This window comes from Maniola jurtina, chromosome 8 (assembly GCF_905333055.1).
Source record: "Maniola jurtina chromosome 8, ilManJurt1.1, whole genome shotgun sequence".
Taxonomy (NCBI): Eukaryota; Metazoa; Arthropoda; class Insecta; order Lepidoptera; family Nymphalidae; genus Maniola; species Maniola jurtina.
Genome location: NC_060036.1, coordinates 12,335,488 through 12,356,166, shown reverse-complemented (window position 1 = coordinate 12,356,166; position 20,679 = coordinate 12,335,488). Strand labels below are relative to the sequence as shown.

The 20,679-nt window shown below is 38.3% G+C and overlaps 1 protein-coding gene across 39 annotated transcripts in view; it reads left to right on the top strand.

The window, feature by feature from the left end:
* LOC123867727 (calcium-activated potassium channel slowpoke) overlaps positions 1–20,679 on the top strand; it is a 114,924-nt gene that overhangs the window by 36,622 nt on the left and 57,623 nt on the right. For 2 of the 39 annotated variants that reach the window (XM_045909946.1, XM_045909945.1), the window contains exon 1: positions 16,418–16,424. The exons of the other annotated variants lie outside the window; for them this stretch is intronic. The gene's annotated coding sequence lies outside the window, so the exon portion shown is untranslated. Of the gene's footprint in view, positions 1–16,417; positions 16,425–20,679 lie in introns of those variants that run through there. 39 annotated transcript variants of the gene reach the window in all.

Below are 20,679 nucleotides of genomic sequence, written 5' to 3'. Positions count from 1 at the left end.
AAAGAAAGACTCATTTTATCAATTTTTCCTTTTTGTTGGAAATAAAATTCATACAATGATTGACCATCCGTAGGTTTTGTTTGAACTAATTCTTTTAGCAAACTAAACATATTACGCTTAATTTGAAACGTATCTAAAAGAGTATTTCGCCAATCCTTCCATTTCCAGTTGGTCCAATATGTTTTATTTTTTTGAAGAGAGTCATACCACGTTTTAGCTGTGTTACGTAATTTTTGCAAGGCTTGATATTGTAAAACACGGTCAGACCAACTAAAAGCACGAGCATTAGCTTCCACAACATTTATCCACATTCGAATATCGTCAACTAAGGGATCGAATTCCGGTATTACAGAAGAGAGTACAACATTTTGGCTTACTGCGAGAGACGCACGCCTGGTGCGCCTCGTTTTCCTGCGCCTGCGTCTGCGTCCATCGGAGCTACTGCTACTCGATGACGATGAACTCGAACTCCCTGAGGAGCTAGAACTCGTAGTCGAAGCGCTCCTTTTTCTTCTTCGCATTCTCTTTCGGCTTCGCGGCATTGGGCGTTTCTTTTGTTCTTTGTCACTTCTGATGTAAGAAACACAAATAAAACAAGTACTTTAACACCAAACTGTATAATGATCAAACTAATATCACAACAATTCCATAGCACTCAGCTATTAACGTTTACACTTTATATTGACACTTTATTTACACACACTGTTATCACCACTCACAAAACTATTTAGGTGCTACTTGTGCACTCTCTGAATAACAAAAATCAACTGCACTCTAAAGAAAATATATTAATAACGTTGCCTCGTGACGCCCCACTATTGTTTTTGGCGATAACCAATCACCGGCCACCAATTTGGCGGGAACCAATAGCGCGGCGGCACGATACAACAAAACCGTCGACAGGGTTGACAACTTAATAACTCGTGACGCCCCACTATTGTTTTTCTGGCGGGAACCAATCACACCGCCGCTTTTGGCGGAAGTGGAAGTCAATAGCGTGGCGGCACAATGAGTCGCAGACAGAGCTGCCACCTATATCCATTAATATCTTTATAGTTTAATCTAAAGTTTTACAATCAAATCAAATTAAGGTCTATTTAATTCTAACTTTATCAATACTTAAATTTAAATGTTAAAACATATTATTATTATGCAGATATATAGCTCTCTTGCACCGCGGCGACAACACGATCTTAATGTAAGTGAAATTCTTAACTGACCTAGTAAAAATGAAGATTTTATGTAACCAGGATGAGAAGTGTTCTACTTTGTCCTTTATTTATATTGTCATAGTCGTAAAATTTCGATAGTGCGCTATATAAAAGTTTATCTATTATTTTTACTTCCTAGTAAATTTTTTATTAGGGTAGTATCTTTAACATTATGGTTTTATCATAAAAACATTTAAGATTGTGTCTTAAGACTTCCCACTACTTGTATATGTGATCTTTGCGCCGCCTGAATTCAGCAGCTCCCTGCATCTCGTTTGATATCGTCTGCCCACCTAGTGAGGGGTCTGCAAACGCTGCGCTTTCCGGATGTCGTCATTCTAGCTCATTGGGACCCCCCTCCCATCGTCTCCTTTGAACTATTTGCCCCACCCATTGCCGTTTGAGCTTCGCAACCTTTTTAGGCTGTCGGTGGCTCTGGTTCTTCTGTCTGCTAATGCTGCGCTTTCCGGATGTCGCCATACTAGCTCATTAGGACACCAATTCCAACGTCTCTTTCGAACTATTTGCCCCGCCCATTGCCACTTGAGCTTTACAACATTTTTAACCCCCGACCCAAAAAGAGGGGTGTTATAAGTTTGACGTGTGTATCTGTGTATCAGTGTGTCTGTGTATCTGTGTATCTGTGTATTTGTCTGTGGCACCGTAGCGCCTAAACTAATAAACCGATTTTAATTTAGTTTTTTTTTGTTTGAAAGGTGGCTTGATCGAGAGTGTTCTTAGCTATAATCCAAGAAAATCGGTTCATCCGTTTGAAAGTTATCAGCTCTTTTCTAGTTACTGTAACCTTCACTTTTTTTTTTTTTTTTTTTGTTGACGCTGGGGAATGCATTTACGCATCCCCCCCGGAGGGAGGGTATGTGGGACTCGCCGGCCGAGAGGCGACCGGAATACCCACTAAACCCCAGCGGCGCTACTGCGCGTCGCCTGGCGACTGGGTCACGGGAACGGCCGAAGCAAACACCGCAACCCAGCCAGCGACGTCTGCCGAGGCAGACCCTCCACTGGGGACCTGCTCGGTCCCCACCACCTCCGGGACGCACCAACGAAGTGCGTCCCCCGACCCTGGGACGCGCACGTCACCCGTGTCCCGTTCCAACGCTTCGTCCACTGTGCCCTCTGCTAGTCAGAGGGACACGCGGAGAAACCTCCCCCCCCTGCCAGGTCATTAGCCATAGCCAACAATATCTCCGAAGAGAAATTATTAGCCATGTTACCGGGGCGCACCGGCCCGAACACTGCTCTTCCCCTCGGACGCATCCAAAACGGACCAACAGCATCCAGGCACACTGGGAGGTTACCTGGCTGGCGCCCCACTGTAACCTTCACTTGTCGGGGGTGTTATAAATTTTTAATTTACACTTGTTAGGTTATGTTGCTCTGGTTCTTAGATCTCCTCATTTCTGAATAAATCACGTAGAGAAACTCGGAACATAGCTCTTTCCACCACCCCAAAAGGTATAGCTTTTTATAAAAAGTAACGACGGATCCACGTCATATAGTAGTACGCTTGGCATTATACACTACAGTTTCCCTTGGCTTGGCGCCATGTCAGCTGTCCTCACGCGTCCACTCACGATCATATTATTATGCGTATTATTAATAAAATGTTTGTTTTGAATAATAATCACACTCTCATAGAAGCACGTGACTTCTCCAGAACACCCACTATATCTATTTGTACCTATTTCGATCGCTGTATTTCATGAAGTCATGAGTAACTTCTACAGGAAGGTACCTACATCGTTTCAATGAGACGACTCGTGTACTAGGGCGCGGATTGCGGGATGGTAACAGTTAACGACAAGTGTAAATTCAAAATTTATAACACCCTCGACAAGTGTAGGTTACATTAACTAGAAAAGAGCTGATAACTTTTAAACGGCTGAACCGATTTTCTTGGATTATAGCTTAGAACACTCTCGATCAAGCCACCTTTCAAACAAAAAATACTAAATTAAAATCGGTTCATTAGTTTAGGAGCTACGATGCCACAGACAGATACACACGTCAACATTATAACACCCCTCTTTTTGGGTCGGAGGTTAAAATCTGCCTTACGAGCTGACTCAGTCAAGCGGTAGGTCTTAGTAAGTAGACCGAAAATAAGAAATTTTTTAAAAAGCTTGTTTCGCTCCCCGCGCTATAACTTAGACGATTCCTAAAATCGAAAACTGATTTTTATTTTCTTACTTATTTAGTACATTTCGTTCATCCCGCGTACGTACAATGCCGTGTAGAAATGTTTAATGAAAACTGCCTCACCCCTTCCAGGTTAGCCCGCTTCCATCTTAGATTGCATATTCACTTACCATCAGGTGAGCTTGCAGTCCATGGCTGACTTGTATCTGAATAAAAAAAACATAACTTACAACACTCGACGCGTGTTGAGTCGAATTTTAGTATTTTCTATTAATAGAATGATACCTACTACAAAATATATCCAACGCTAAGTTTTGTGTCGTCATGAAAACTGAAATTGCGTTGTAGTTAATTTAAATACGTACGTACGTACGTTACGTAGTAGTAAATTTTAATATTAAATGACATCTGAGGTGCGCAGAGCGGAGCAAACCACATAATATTTTCAAAAAAAAAATTATGTAGATAGGTACTGTGAGATTTATATTCTACTAGTTTTGACCCGCAACTTCGTCCGGGTTTCATTTCAGTCTCAGATTTTTCAGAATCGAATCACTAGTTCTGGAGATAACGCCCCTACATCCAAGTCTTACCTTTTTAACCCCCGACCCAAAAAGAGGGGTGTTATAAGTTTGACGTGTGTATCTGTGTATCTGTCTGTGGCATCGTAGCGCCTAAACGAATGAACCGATTTTAATTTAGTTTTTTTTATTTGAAAGGTGGCTTGATTGAGAGTGTTCTTAGCTATCATCCAAGAAAATCGGTTCAGCCGTTTGAAAGTTATCAGCTTTTTTCTAGATACTGTAACCTTCACTTGTCGGGGGTGTTATAAATTTTTAATTTACACTTGTTAGGTTATGTTGCTCTGGTTCTTAGATCTCCTCATTTCTGAATAAATCACGTAGAGAAACTCGGAACATAGTTCTTTCCACCTCTCCAAAAGGTAAAGTTTTTTATAAAAAGTAACGACCGATCCACGTCATATAGTAGTACGCTTGGCATTATACACTACAGTTTCCCTTGGCTTGGCGCCATGTCAGCTGTCCTCACGCGTCCACTCACGATCATATTATTATGCGTATTATTTATAAAATGTTTGTTTTGAATTATAATCACACTCTCATAGAAGCACGTGACTTCTCCAGAACACCCACTATATCTATTTGTACCTATTTCGATCGCTGTATTTCATGAAGTCATGAGTAACTTCTACAGGAAGGTACCTACATCGTTTCAATGAGACGACTCGTGTACTAGGGCGCGGATTGCGGGATGGTAACAGTTAACGACAAGTGTAAATTCAAAATTTATAACACCCTCGACAAGTGTAGGTTACATTAACTAGAAAAGAGCTGATAACTTTTAAACGGCTGAACCGATTTTCTTGGATTATAGCTTAGAACACTCTCGATCAAGCCACCTTTCAAACAAAAAATACTAAATTAAAATCGGTTCATTAGTTTAGGAGCTACGATGCCACAGACAGATACACACGTCAACATTATAACACCCCTCTTTTTGGGTCGGAGGTTAAAATCTGCCTTATGAGCTGACTCAGTCAAGCGGTAGGTCTTAGTAAGTAGACCGAAAATAAGAAATTTTTTAAAAAGCTTGTTTCGCTCCCCGCGCTATAACTTAGACGATTCCTAAAATCGAAAACTGATTTTTATTTTCTTACTTATTTAGTACATTTCGTTCATCCCGCGTACGTAGGTACAATGCCGTGTAGAAATGTTTAATGAAAACTGCCTCACCCCTTCCAGGTTAGCCCGCTTCCATCTTAGATTGCATATTCACTTACCATCAGGTGAGCTTGCAGTCCATGGCTGACTTGTATCTGAATAAAAAAAACATAACTTACAACACTCGACGCGTGTTGAGTCGAATTTTAGTATTTTCTATTAATAGAATGATACCTACTACAAAATATATCCAACGCTAAGTTTTGTGTCGTCATGAAAACTGAAATTGCGTTGTAGTTAATTTAAATACGTACGTACGTACGTTACGTAGTAGTAAATTTTAATATTAAATGACATCTGAGGTGCGCAGAGCGGAGCAAACCACATAATATTTTCAAAAAAAAATTATGTAGATAGGTACTGTAAGATTTATGGTCTACTAGTTTTGACCCGCAACTTCGTCCGGGTTTCATTTCAGTCTCAGATTTTTCAGAATCGAATCACTAGTTCTAGAGATAACCCCTACATCCAAGTCTTACCTTTTTATAATACTAGCTGATGCCCGCGACTTCGTTCGCGTGGATGTAGGTTTTTTAAAATTCCCGTGGGAACTCTTTGATTTTCCGGGATAAAAAGTAGCCTATGTGCTAATCCAGGGTATAATGTATCTCCATTCTAAATTTCAGCCCAATCCGTCCAGTTGCGTGAAGGAGTAACAAACATACACACACACACACATACAAACTTTCTCTTTATAATATTAGTCTGATAAGTGGTACTAGTAGATGTAAAAGACTACGGCTGGCTTCGATAATCTCTCATATAAGTAGAGCTGTAACGTCATATTCCCGGCGGCATACAACATATTGATGACTTAATGGCTTAATCCTCTGTGAGATTACCTCGTCACGGAACTCGGTTACCGGTGTGGAGTGTAGACATGCGGCGTTCTCATTAACTGATTAATACCGGCGTCGATCGTTGCAATCATGTAAGCCAGCCATTAGACGGTCTATCTCTCATTAAGGCCGATTCACACCAATTGCGTACACGTGACACGTGCGTAGTGACGCACGTAAACCCCTAACACACCGGGTTACGCATACGTCTATACGCTCACGCAACGCTTACGCAGCCTGTGTGAATAAGCTAGATCAATATAGGCTGCCATTCTCAAATACATACAAGTGTAAATTAAAAAATTTTAACACCCCCGACAAGTGAAGGTTACAGTAACTAGAAAAGACCTGATAACTTTCAAACGGCTGAACCGATTTTCTTGGACTATTCCGCGCCTACGATCCAAAGTATCTGAGTTTTCCAAAACATCATTTTCAAATAAATAATCATGAATATGTAGGCAACGTCCATCTTGACAGCTTGACATTTGTCAATTGACATAATATTATGAACCTAACGGTTATCTAACCTTCTTTTCTACAAGAAAACTAGAAAAGAGCTGATAACTCTTAAACGGCTGAACCATTTTTTTTGGATTATAGCTAAGAACACTCTCGATCAAGCCACCTTTCAAACAAAAAAAAAACTAAATTAAAATCGGTTCATTCGTTTAGGCGCTACGATGCCACACACGTCAAACTTATAACACCCCTCTTTTTGGGTCGGGGGTTAATAATATGTAAGTATGTTGTGCTAGTTACCTATTGTTAAAAATTTATTGAATTTAAGATTATTAATTTATTTATTTGTTGAAAGTACTTAGTTTAATTGAATTGATATTTGACACATTCGATGTTAAAAACTGCATCTTCACTTATCACCAGGTGAGATTGCAGTCAAGGGCTAACTTGTATCTGAATAAAATAAAATAAAGGATTTGTATATTATAGGGTTTGTTTCAGTTTCCTCCCAAGCTCGAAACGATTATGAAATACCTTCGATGCTTAGATCGTGAAATGAATAATTAGATGTTGCAATTAGCAATAGCAATGTCGCTCTAATTAAATAAGTTATTTGGTATTATTTAGTATTATAGATCTTTCTCCACGCGTAGATGTTTTTGTACGCGTGCTGGCCTGTGTCCTGGTGCAAGTTTAATTTGAAAGCAGCTCTTTTACCAAGGATCAATCCTGAAAACTCCTATAAAAGTCTGTGTCTAGATATACTACTTTAATTTTGAGTAACAATTTTTAAATTAAAGTAATCCTCCTTCTCTGGCATTCTAAGAGATTCCGCATTTCATATTTAATAATCTTTAATAACCTTTGATTAGCCTCCAATAATAATTTATTAGAGTATTGATTCCAAGAACACCTAAGTGTTAAGTAATTGATTGATCAATTAAAATGATAGATGATTGCGTAATGCAATCGCAATTAGCATTGATTAAAATTTGAGCAGATGGGCGACTTGAAATTAAATTACTGAAACTGAATTGAAATTAATTTGATAAAAGATTCATATACCTACGTAAATTCTTAATGAAAATTCATTCTTGGAACTTGTTTCAAGTTGGAGGCTATAATGATTTTACGAACGCAGTAGGTACATGAAGGTAAAAAGTGGCAGATGACAGATAAAAAATACAATGACATAAAATGACTAGTGGTGTATGGGTTCATTAGTGTTGTATTTATTTGCAATATTACTAAAAACATTTTGTTTTAAGGTTCCGTACCTCGAAAGGAAAAACGGAACCCTTATAGGATCATTTTGCTGTCTGTCTGTCTGTCCGTCCGTCCATTCGTCCGTCGTGTCTGTTAAGAAAACCTATAGGGTACTTCCCGTTGACCTAGAATAATGTTTGGCAGGTAGGTAGGTCTTATAGCACAAGTTAACCGAAAACCGCGCTCTATTTCTCTTTGATCTTACGACACCATAGCCTAATATTTGACATATCGTCAATTTAGAATCAAACCGACGGTTGCCTCACTCTAATTTACTCTGCCGTACCTAATCGTTTCAGCGGAGGCGATGAAGTTCACAGTTTACATACGCTAATCAATCATTGCAAACAAGGCCGGCGATTGACGGCAGGCGACGGATCGCGTGTTTTTCCGCAATAATATAACCCCATAATTTATTGATTAGGAGGTGGGGTTGGCTGGAATGCCGCCACATTAGAATAATAAGTGAAATGTTGATTATTTTACCCTAGAGAGAGTATGTATATGGTCTGGGACTATGGCTGAGATCTACACAGTGCGTTCAGAGATACCTTCACTTAAAAAAAATTCAAAATAAAAAAACCAGACTTCAAAAACCACAAACACTTAAATCAAACAGTGTTTGTGGTTTTTGAAGTCGGTCATATTTTTCTTTTGAATTTTTTTTATTTCACAATTTTTAGTGGCTTTTGCACTCTCTATAATATGCTATGCCCAGTTAAACCCTACTGTTTACTAAGCTTTTACACTGATCGCTAGCAATTTGCTCTTACCCCTTGAGGAGTTCTGTTCTCCATCTCTGAAGATATTCATCAGTGGCCATAGATTGAGCGGCTTAAATTAGGTACTATTTAAGTATGTAAGGGGTATGGGTTTAATAAAACTGCCTTACCCCTTTCAAGTTACCCCGCTTCCACCATTGACTGCATCACTTACCACCAGATGAGATTGCAGTCAAGGGCTAACTTGTAATGGTATAAAAAAAGTTGTAAATTATGTTAAGTACAAAGGGGCATAGCAATATATAATATGCACGTGGTATTAAATGAAAGACGTAGAATAACTACAGGTGCTCGAGCACTGCTTGTAGTCACTTCAGCATATTATTCGCGTATCCTCATTAAAGAACACAACGCACTGAGCTTTCCATTCAACACTGGCATTATATTGAGATCAACTAAAATTGTAGACACGCCGCGGTTTCAATGGATTTTCTCGAGTAGAGAAAAAATAATTATGTGTTTCTCTTAGTAAATACATTAATAACAATGAATTTAAAACCTTGTTTTAAATGACTGCTCAGCTCTTCTGAATCGCCAAAGATCTGCTCGTTGATATTGACTATATTGAGTCCACATTGATGCTATGTTGTTAATTTTTTAGGGTTCCGTAACTCAAAAGGAAAAACGGAACCCTTACAGGATCACTTTGTGGTCTGTCTGTCCGTATGTCGTGTCTGTCAAGAAAAGCTATAGGATACTTCCCGTTGACTTAGAATCATGAAATTTGGCAGGTAGGTAGGTCTTATAGCACAAGTAAAGGAAATAATCCGAAACCGTGAATTTGTGATTACATCATTAAAAAAAATTAAAATATGTTTCAATTTTCAAAGTAAGATAACTAGACCAAGTGGGGTATCATATGAAAGGGGTTTACCTGTACATTCTTAAACAGATTTTTATTGATTTTTATGCTTAATAGTTTTTGATTTATCGTGCAAAATGTCGGTAAAATACCCAAGTACGGAACCCTCGGTGCGCGAGTCTGACTCGCATTTGGCCGGTTTTTTATACTAAGCAAGAAACTTATATTAAATACAAAACAAGTAGGTATTGATTGGTAACAAAACAGGCAGGTCCAATATGAACACGAGGTGTAGGTATTGACTGTATGACCGGATTCAGGTAGGATACAGACTACAGTGCATAAAGAGCCTCAGAAGTAAACACGCCAATCAAAGCCAAGGACTGCTTGATAAGGAGGTGTTTTTGAAGGAAAATAATTAAAGCACGTTGCGGTAAACATAAATAAGTGCTACACTGAAAAACAATATTCATGGCAAACGGTTTGTTCGTAAAATATGTCAGATATTTACTTGCAAAATAATTTATGGATCATTTTCATTTAATACCCGTTGACCTACATTTATTTTGTTCGATATTCTCTCGATAAAACCCATTTGCTGCGGTATGGAAATCATCACGATCATCTACATTGTTGTTACGCTGCACTTATGATAATTTTCCAATATATGCATTTCAAGTTGATTCAGTCAATTGGAAGGATAGCTAGATTGCTTTAATTAAAAGTTCTGTAATAAGTACCCCTCCTTTGTGCATTTAAATGAAGTTTTTAAGTGCCTACGTTGATTAAGTAGATATAGGACTTAAAGAGGCAAAGTAACATTAATAGAAATACTTACTTACTAATAATAATTAATTTATATTATTCGTTCACTATAACACAAGTAAAGAATATACTTAAACAACCACTCGCAAACAAGGTATAGAACGGTCTAATTTCTTGAACGACTCTCTACCCAGGCAAGCCAGGCTATACTTAGACTACATAAAAGTAGGTAAGATGTGGACATGTTAGAATGTAATATATGAATGAATGAAACATGACGTCATTGTCAGATACTTGCCAGCCAATGGAATGCGGGATGTCTTCTGATTGGTCAACGCGAAAAGCCTGTTTTGATGCTAACAGGAGGCCAGCAGCTTGATTCGGCGACCGCCACAATGTCACTATCGCAATCACCTCTGATTGGTTGACGCTCGCTCACTATTCGCTACAATGCATTGTTGCAACAGGAATACTATAAATGTAACTAATCACAACAATTGAGATTGTAATAATGATTGAGTCAGTTTTTCTGCAGGAGCTCTAACCAGGTAGTTTGACGATCGCAATTAACTCTGATTCGCTATTTGCTAAAATGCATTGTTGCAGCAAAAAGACAAAAAATTCAGCCAATAACAGCAACGTCTGAGATTGTAATGAAATTGATGCAGCTTTTTGGAATCGACCTGCAGTGTCAATCTTCAAAGACAACATATCAAAAACTGAGGTAGCTAACATCGGTCATCCCAATGATCTCCTCAATTGGTCGGTACTGGGTACTTGAGCATAAGTAGGATCACACTAATATTATAAAGGAGAAAGTTTGTGTGTGTGTGTGTGTGTGTGTGTGTGTGTGTGTGGGTGGGTGTGTGTGTGTGTGTGTGTGTGTGTGTGTGTGTGTGTGTGTGTGTGTGTGTGTGTGTTTGTTACTCCTTCACGCAAAAACTACTGGACGGATTGGGCTGAAATTTAGAATGGAGATAGATTATACCCTGGATTAGCACATAGGCTTTTTATCCCGGAAAATCAAAGAGTTCCCACGGGAATTTAAAAAAACCTACATTCACGCGAACGAAGTCGCGGGCATCAGCTAGTGAAAATATAAAATGAGTTGATCGATCTAGGCGGTAGAGTTAAAATACCTACGTGAAAATAGAACGTTAGGTACACGCGGGAGTCCTCTTGTTCCTTTGTAAATAAAACACTTGAGACGCTAAAGCGCCTAGACTAGATTTCCCTAGCCATCTGCTATCCGAGTTCACAGTATTATTCCAGCTTTTATTGAAGTAGTGCTGAGAAAAGAGTTGCTTAAGTATTTTTGGCGTGACAGCGCCAATAGTAATATGTAAGGACTTAAGGAGGATAGTAGGTACCTACTGTTACTTACAATGTCAAAAATTAACGTTAATTAACTGTTCGTTAACTATGCATTGAAACTATCTATTTGTCGGGACTTGCACGAAGTTTTCGATCATTAATGTACGATAGATGTGGCGCGATTCGTATTACGAAGCATGCCGGGCATTAGCGTATTTATTAAATTAACATTAGTTAATCGATTTTTTATTATTAAGATACCTACTTGTAATATTAAAAAAAATCATCTAAGCAATCTTGCCGTGACAACCTTGAATTACTATAGTACCTAGTCGTTCAAAAAATTTGTGAAATATTTATTGGCAATAAGTAGATAAGTATATTGGCGATTCTATCGCTGCATGACCTAAGACTTTAACATAAAAAAAATACAGTTATTCTAACAAAGTTACATAGTTAATATTCTTTACTTATGTGCGAATTTCAAAAATCGGTCCACAAAAAATACCAGGAGAGGGTAGGCGAAATAAAAGCTCGTATAAAAGTTCGATAAATGTCGACACTTTCATTAAGCGTTAGCTATGTTAGTACCAATTCCCAATTTACGTACCTATCGGATTATTGACGCTATCGACTCGGTAAAAATGTTTGGACACTCTCTATTGAATTTATATTATTTGCATCTGGTATACATTCACGTTTAAAAATTGTACCGGTTATTGGAATCCCATATTCTTTTTTTTTTCCTCTCTCGTCTGGCTTTACAAAGATTTAGCTAATGTCAAGTTTGTAGATATTTGTAACAAGTTAGTTAAACTATACAAGTATGGACCCCGTCTGTGCCGGCGCTCGCCGACATACGCACGGCACCCCCTTAGAGCGTTTCCAGTCAGTTTTAACAAAAAAAAAACACTCCAAAAAGGCAGAGCACGCCTGCTAGCTAACACCAACACAGACGAATATTCCCCATATTCTAAAATGGTAGACGAATACAACTAAGGTGCCCCGCACACCAGTACAGTTAAGTGGAACCGAGCCATGGCATTTTCTCTTTAGTCTTTACCCTCTTTTGACGGCGTGGACCACTCAGGCGTCGGGATTCTTTACGTCTTCTGTGTGATTTGTTTTCATTACAATTGAGGAGGTAAAGATCAAAAATTACGCTTTTGACTTGATGCGCTTCTTTTTTCATTAATTGAATAAATTAATTAAAATATTAAAAATTAAAATCTTGAATCTACATTGTCAATCTAAATTTTTATCTCATAACCTGACTTGTTGCAACTTGTAAATACTTAATCAAAAAAAACCGGAAGTGAAGGTAGTTTTGAAAATCCATACTAATATTATAAATGCGAATGTGTGTCTGTCTGTCTGTCTGTTACGTTTTCACGGCCCAACCGCTGAACCGATTTTAATGAAATAGACTTGGGATTCATTCCGGGGATGGACATAAGTTACTTTTTATCCCGGAAAATCAAAGAGTTCCTATGGGATTTAAAAAAACGAAATCCACGCGGGTTAAGCCGCGAGCATCCTCTAGTAATTGATATATGCGAAAAAAATTATTGGAAAAGTTATTTAGTTATGTTTAAATGTGTAACTGTAGTATTGCAGAGGTTTCAGTTTTTACAGTAAAAAAAATTCTAGCACATTGATTGGGCCATGTAAAATACAAGCTTGTGAAACCCTCTGAAAACGTTTTGACATTTATCAAAAGCTGGGCGTTGCATGTCGCCGTGTTTAAACTACGTGTCGGTTTAAATGACACGCTAAAATTGTTTGCTCATTCGGTATAATGGTTAGAGCGGTTTCAGATTAGCGTTTTTTGCGCGTATAAGCACCACCACAAGCAATTTCACCCTGGGAGCCTGGTGCATTTCGACCGCCCGTTCTGCCTTCTGTTTTCCACGCACATGCCTTCCTCTTCTCTTCTGCGTTGTTTTCATTAGATTACAACAAGGGGTTATTCAAGTGGCGGACCAACTAATTCCTGAAAGGCCAGCAACGCATTGGTGGTTCTTCTGATACTGCAAAGGTTCATGGGCGGCGGTAATCACTTAACATCAGGTGACCCGCCTGGTCGTTTGCTCGCTTTTTTATTAAAAAAAAATAAGCTCGTTTTTGAACGCGCGCCTTTTTTGCGTACAGAATCTCGTACAAGCGTAGACGCTCTTACGTCAGGATCCATACAAATAAAAAGACATTTAAACTTTTACAAATAGGTACCTTTGAATCGTCAAATCCATCTACTACTGGTTCGGAAAGCCTTTTCTACCTAGAAAAGCCAGCAAGAGCAGTTCCACGTATTACTGGAGTGAGCTGCAATTCAAAACCACGCTCTTTTATCATCATAATTATTGCTATAACTGACTGAACCGCTGGTTTGAGCGATAACGCCAGAATGCGCGCGTGCACCACAGATCGCAGTGCGCGCACGTTCAGTTTATTGAATTAAGAGGGTTCATCAGCCCGGAATCAATTTTTAGCAATTTTGACCCCTTGTAGTTTGTTAATCCTTGCATTTAGTTAAAATGTTGTGCGGATGTAAGCGTAATATGCCACAAAGGCGTAGAAAAAATGTTAATCTGTAAGCGCCCTTATCTCTACTGGTTGTCGGTGTGTGTCCCGTAACCGCAGCTCGAGTATTGATTTAGCGTTATCCTGGTCCAGGGTTTTACATTGCTAATTTTGCGAACCAAGCCCGCTAAGCGGTATTGTAAATTTTTCTAGAATCTAGTATCGTATGATATCCCGTCCGGTAAAGTATGTAAACGATATGGATTTTGTGTACTTAGATACCAGTGCTATGTGATTATAGTATAGGTAAAGAATAACAGCACATAGTATTAATTTGACTTTTTTGCAAAGAGAATTGCTAATTTCCCGATTACCCCTAAGCGGTAACAGGTATAATTTTTTCTAGTAAACAGTGTCTCGGCGTAGCGGCCTGGGTAAAACAAACGTGACATAGGATTCGCTGCAGATACCTACAAAAAAAACTCACACTCACAATTGTATGGTATAGTGTGAGAATCACAACACCATAATATTAATTTGACTTTTTTCTTGAGGAGATAGGTAACTTGTTGATAAATATAAAAAGATAAGTCTGAATCACTCACTGATTGCTTCATCAATGCCCAGTCCAAACTCCAAACCCTTGAACCTAGAAAGCTGAAATATTTAATTTTAATAATTTTACATAGAGGTCTGAGGTTCCTTTCATAATATACTGGGAATAAGGCTGGATTTTTCAAAATTCTCACAGGAGCGAAGCCGCGAGCGGTCGTTAGTAATTCATAAGAGTAGGTACCTACATCAGGCTTCGGGGGTGAAATAGAACCTAAAAAACTTGCAAAAATTTGCAAGGCATTCGAAAAGCAGGCACACTACAGGCCAGACTTTTCGAAATTCTCACGGAATCCATACTAATATTATAAATGTGAAAGTGTGTCTGTCTGCTAGCTTTTCACGGCTCATCCGTTCAACCTATTTTGACCTTTGGTACAAAGTTAGGTTGCATCCTGGGGAAGGACATAGGCTCTTTATTCCGGAAAACTGACCAGTTCCCAAGGGATCTTCAAAAACCTACATCCACGCGGACGTAGTCGCGGGCATCATCTAGTATACCATACAAATGTAAATTAAAAATTTATGACACCCCCGACAAGTGAAGGTTACAGTAACTAGAAAAGAGCTGATAACTTTCAAATGGCTGAACCGATTTTCTTGGATTATAGCTATAAACACTCTCGATCAAGCCACCTTTAAAACAAAAAAAAAAACAAAATTAAAATCGGTTCATTAGTTTAGGAGCTACGATGCCACAGACAGATACACACGTCATACTTGTAACACCCCTCTTTTTGGGTCGGGGGTTAATAATGAGGATTTATGACTGAAACGAGAACTAACCTAGCAAAGCCGGGGCGCTTCAGCTAGTCTAGTATAAATAGTTTTCACAAAGTATCCCCGTTTTCATTGAAACTAAAAGCTTTATAGGTTTTCATTAGTAGTTCTTGACATAATTCGCCTTTGTTCCCGAGGGTTCGTTTATCTCGTTTATTCCGTGTATTTTTATTGTGACAATGGAAAAACTGTATATAAACAGTCATTTCTCTTTGTCCCTTCAAAGTAAGGATTTGCATAGTTCCCGTTTGTGATGTTTCATATTTGTACTTGTAGTGAACTAGTGAGCAGTGAAACTGGAAGTCCTCTGTTGAAATAAACCCTTTGTTGCGTAGCTACACGCTAATCACTGGACGAATGCGAACATGTTCAGTAAATCCGTATCTCTTGGCTATGGTAGTTCAGTTGTAGCCTATAGGTACACAACAGGACTTCGTCTGTGATAGCGTTTGCTGGCGCGCGTGCTGTGCTTGTTTGGAGTGTTTTTTTTGTTAAGAGAGGCTGGTTTTTGTGTTAGTTGGTGTTTTGTGGTGGTGGAACTGACTGGGAAGCGCTCTAAAGGGGCGCCGCGCGTATGTCGGCGGGCGCCGGCGCAGACGGAGTCCATACTTGTATAAATTCAATAACTTGAAAATATCACAAACTTGACATTGGCTAATCAGAGTAAAGCCAGATTTAAAGAAAGAAAAAAATCTACTAATACAAGTAGGTACGCTGGACTAACGATTGCCGACCTGTTTTTGAAGCAACTAGATTTTTGCAATTTTGACGCTGATAGCAGTAATCTGCAGTGAGCATCATTTGACCTGCTCGGAACTAATGTTAGTCATGACCTATGAGAAATAAAGGTTATTAACTATGCCACTATGTATTTTTGCTCCAAAATATTTGATGAACATGGGCAGTTAGTATTAAAAAATCATCTCCTCTTTTGTTATATGCCATCTGAGACATTCAAGAATAAAATATCACTACCCATAATATAAATGCGAAAGTTTGTTTGTTTTTTTTTTTGGTTTGTCCTTCAATCACGCCGTAGCGAGTAACGAATCGGCGTGATTTTTTGCATGGAAATAGTTAAAGACCTGGAGAGTGACATAGGCTACTTTTATTCCAAGTCTCAGAAAGTGTTCTAACAGGTTTTCAACACCTGAATCCACGCGGACGAAGTCGCGGGCATCACCTAGTACCTGTACTAATAGTTATAAAACAAGTATCGTTCTATTTTATACCTTTTCAAACTAAAGGGCTCCCGAGACGGTCAAGCACGTAATTTTTTTTTGCTTGATCAACCTGCTTGACGGTCGCATCAAGCAGCTTGATCAAGCAAACGTCAAAGAACGTAGCGTCAAGCAAAAATAATAAGTAGCTTAAACCCCCGTCAAGCACGTAAATGCTTGACTCAAGCATCAAGCAAACTTAGTAAACGGTCAAAATGCTTGGCTCAAGCAAAAATCTACGTGCTTGACGTCAAGCCGCTTGACCGTCTCGGGAGCCCATAAGAATGAATACAAAGGGACCTTCAAGATGTCAAAAGTACGGGGACGCCTGAATATTCAAAGACATCCTGTCTTGTCTGAAATGCGAATGAATATTTTATCGCACCGACTACTACGTCCGCGCCGTTGCAAGAATCGTTTTACTTATTTATTTGCAAGTGCTGTCTCGCTTTGGAAGTCGGTAGTTGGAACTAGGTACTATCAGAGACGTGTGGGCGATGCACAAAATACGAGTATTGTTCGTACAAATTAACTTCTCACGCGCCATTTTTAATCCTCGACCCAAAAAGAGGGGTGTTATAAGTTTGACGTGTGTATCTGTGTATCTGTCTGTTGCATCGTAGCTCCTCAACTAATGAACCGATTTTAATTTAGTTTTTTTTTGTTTGAAAGGTGGCTTGATCGAGAGTGTTAGCTATAAGTGCCTAATCCAAGAAAATCGGTTCAGCCGTTTGAAAGTTATCAGCTCTTTTCTAGTTACTGTAACCTTTTGATTTACACTTGTCCGTTAGATAAGGTTTATCTGGAAGTTGTGAAACAGGGCCTCATTATTATTAATTTCAGCCCTAACCCCTAAATAAAATCATCCGTCAGATAGGTAATAATGCTTAGGCATCACTTTATGGTTATGAAATGACTAGCTTTATAGTTTTGCCAGTTTTGCTTAGCAAATGTAATAAACAACTTAAACATCATGTCTAGACGTTAGACAATTAATCAATAGGTACCTACTAGGAAAGAATAATACGACCTTGTTCGTCCTTCACCTTTTTAACGTTATAACGCAAGAACCTTGAAATTTTGCACCTTTTCCTAGTAACTTATTATTGAAATATGTTACCTATCTACTTATTCCACGAAGTATTTTTTATCAAACTTCAAAAAAGGACGAGGTTATCAATTCGGTGCGTATTTTTTCTATGTAGGTAACTTTGTAAGTATTCCATAAGTCCCAAAATTTTCAATACCTTTCACTAAGCCGTAACATTCCTATCATTTAAGTTATATATGATAGTAACCTATCCATAATTTGTACTAAAATTATAGCAAAATTACGATTGTTCGAAACTTTATTGTGAGTCAGTGCCACGCTATCGCCTTAAGGGAAAGAAATGTGGCTTTATATCCTCCAAAGACTTATAAATTCGTTTGCATGTCAGTTCCCGAGGTCATTGGCTATATAAATCGTCTCGTTAACCTTTTTGAGTTAGAACAAAGGGCTAACGGCTTACAACTCGGAGAAAATGTGACATCTTGAATTCAGGCTGCATTGTTAGTACCTATTGCCTCATTGGCCCATGGGTTAACTTATTCACAGGATGATAATGAGGTTATTGGTTCGAGTCCTGCAGTTGGCGGTGCTATACCCCTTTCCTGGGAGAGTTCGAAAAGCAGTCGGTCCTGCGCACAGTTTCTCTCCTGTCGTGTCGCATCGCCGTCCCACTGGGCTATGAGAGTAAGGGAATAGAGACTGCACATGTATTTGTGCACTTTAATTTCTCCTGCGTAGTTAGCTATTCTCCGACTTAACTCAAAATTTTGCAAAAAAAAAAAAAAACAATAGGTAATATATGCTGTTTTTGAATGCCTTGTCAAACTGTTGCAAGTCTCTAAAGTTCTACTTTAGGTACATTTTCATATCCAGTAGAGGAGAAATCCATTCTTATTCCTTGTCTATAAAGAAAATCTCTCAGGTTTCTGGGTCCAGTTCGGACTGGGATCTTAATGAATCAGTCAGTGAGTGAATCAGGTCTTTTCTTTTCATAATTTAAATAATTTAGATAGCAGTAGGTAGGTATTCATCTTAAAAATTTAAATGCCAGCAATTTCACCCATCTTGGGCATTTAAACTTTTATAGCACTAAGTAGGTTTAACATTTAAGCTTAAGATCTACCTACCTTGGCGCACTCGACATTCATCCGCCCACAAGGGCACTTCGACGAGCATTCATAAAGAATGTTATTGCGCATCGCATTTCTATAGCATCGCAGTTACTCGTATACCTACTATATTAAGCGTCACTCAGGAAAGCAGGTGTTATTTAAATAATTTTAACGATTTATTGGAATGTCCTCCCAAAACTTACGCAATGAATACAGGTTCAGCGCGTAGAGGTTTTAATCTTTAAAAAAACTAGTAGCAAAATAAATAGTTTAATTAGAGCGTGATTGCTATCACAACATCTAATTATCCAGTTCACGCTCGTAACTACTCAATTGCTCAACCGATTTTGATGAAAGATACGTCATTAGAATCGTCATGATAACGCGTGTCATTGGGTATAAAAATTCTTCAAAAATCAAAATGGCGGGTTTTATGCTCTTGAATGTGCGAGCAGAAAAAGTTGTTAAATAGCCTAGCCATGTTAGATAGATATTTCAATCAAAAATCGAATTTTATAAACTTATACATAATAAATAAATAAATAAATAAGCCTTTTATTTTCTCTCTTCATTTCCCATTTGATTTTTACATTATTATTATATACTATTCATTATTATATATTAAACAATTATTATACCTACTAATCTTACAGTCATTCATATTTTTAGATAAACAAAAAAAATTACAAAACCTAATTACATTATATTATAATAAAACAAAGTAGAGTAAAGTAGGTATAGTTATTATTGATTTTGTTTAAAATTACATTTTAAATTAATTTATTTTACTAAGTCTATTCATTAATTACTATTTATAATATGTACATTAATAATTAATTAATTACTAATCTTACAATAATTTACTTTAAAAAAAACTTATACTTACATACCTTCTACATATCTTTTGCGCAGCCTTTTCAAAGCCTTAATTACTTCCCTCTGAGTTAAGGGCACTTGAACATGAATGTTTAGAAATATGAAGTGATCTTCTGGCCGCTGGATTTGCATGTACTTATAACATATTACTGAAGGGTCAATTTCCCTTTATGATGAGCCCTGTCTTCTTTGACGACTTTGTAGCTTTGCGAATCTTGGAAATCACATTGAAATATGTACTAAAATTTCAAAAAAAAGGGTTAGTATTATTAATGCGAAAGTGTGTTAGTTCTATAGTTTGTTCTTCATTCACGCCACAACGAAGCAATGGATCAACGTGACTTTTTGCGTGGATATAGTTAAAGACCTGCCCGGCTAGCATGGGCAGTAGATAAAAATTATATCCCCGATTATATCCACTGATTTCTATGACATCAGTGGATATAATCGGGAGATATAATTTTTATCTACTGCCCATGCTAGCCGGGCTGAAGAGTGATATAGGCTGCTTTGTCTTGCTTTTAAATCCACGCGGACGAAATCACGGGCGTCGTCTAGGCTCAGATTGTACTGTACCTATTATAATATTATGGTTGAAAATCTACTGCCTGTTAACAAACCCTTTACTCTTACTCTTATCCACTGAGGAGGTTACCTAGTGGTCTATCTCCGAAGATGTTCTTCAGGTCACCGCCATTATAATAGGTGTAAAGGACCAACCTATTACACATACTACCTATTACAGTAGTAAAAGAACTCGGTTTAGCAGCGTTTAATTGAGAACGCTTTAAGTTAAGATACTCGTCCATTTTTCCAAGGATTCCGTTCTCGAAGGGTGCCAAGGGGACTCTAAATTGGACTTCCAGTCTGTCATCAATGGCCTCAGGAACCGTAATAGGTATTTAGAGAGTTGAAATTTTGAAGTAAGCTGCTATATTTACCTCAAAAGGAAAAACGGAACCCTTACAGGATCAGGGGGCACGGCAGTGCCCCCGCCAAGACGAGCCAAACGGCGGCCGGGGCGCTACGTACCTTTTTCTCGAAGTGTTTCGCCGTATTTTCGACCCGTCATAACTTCGGTCTGGAAGACGCTAGAAAGCTGAAATTTTCAGTATAAGGTGTCCTCAGCAAATTTACCAAATATACCAAGTATCAAATATCTAGC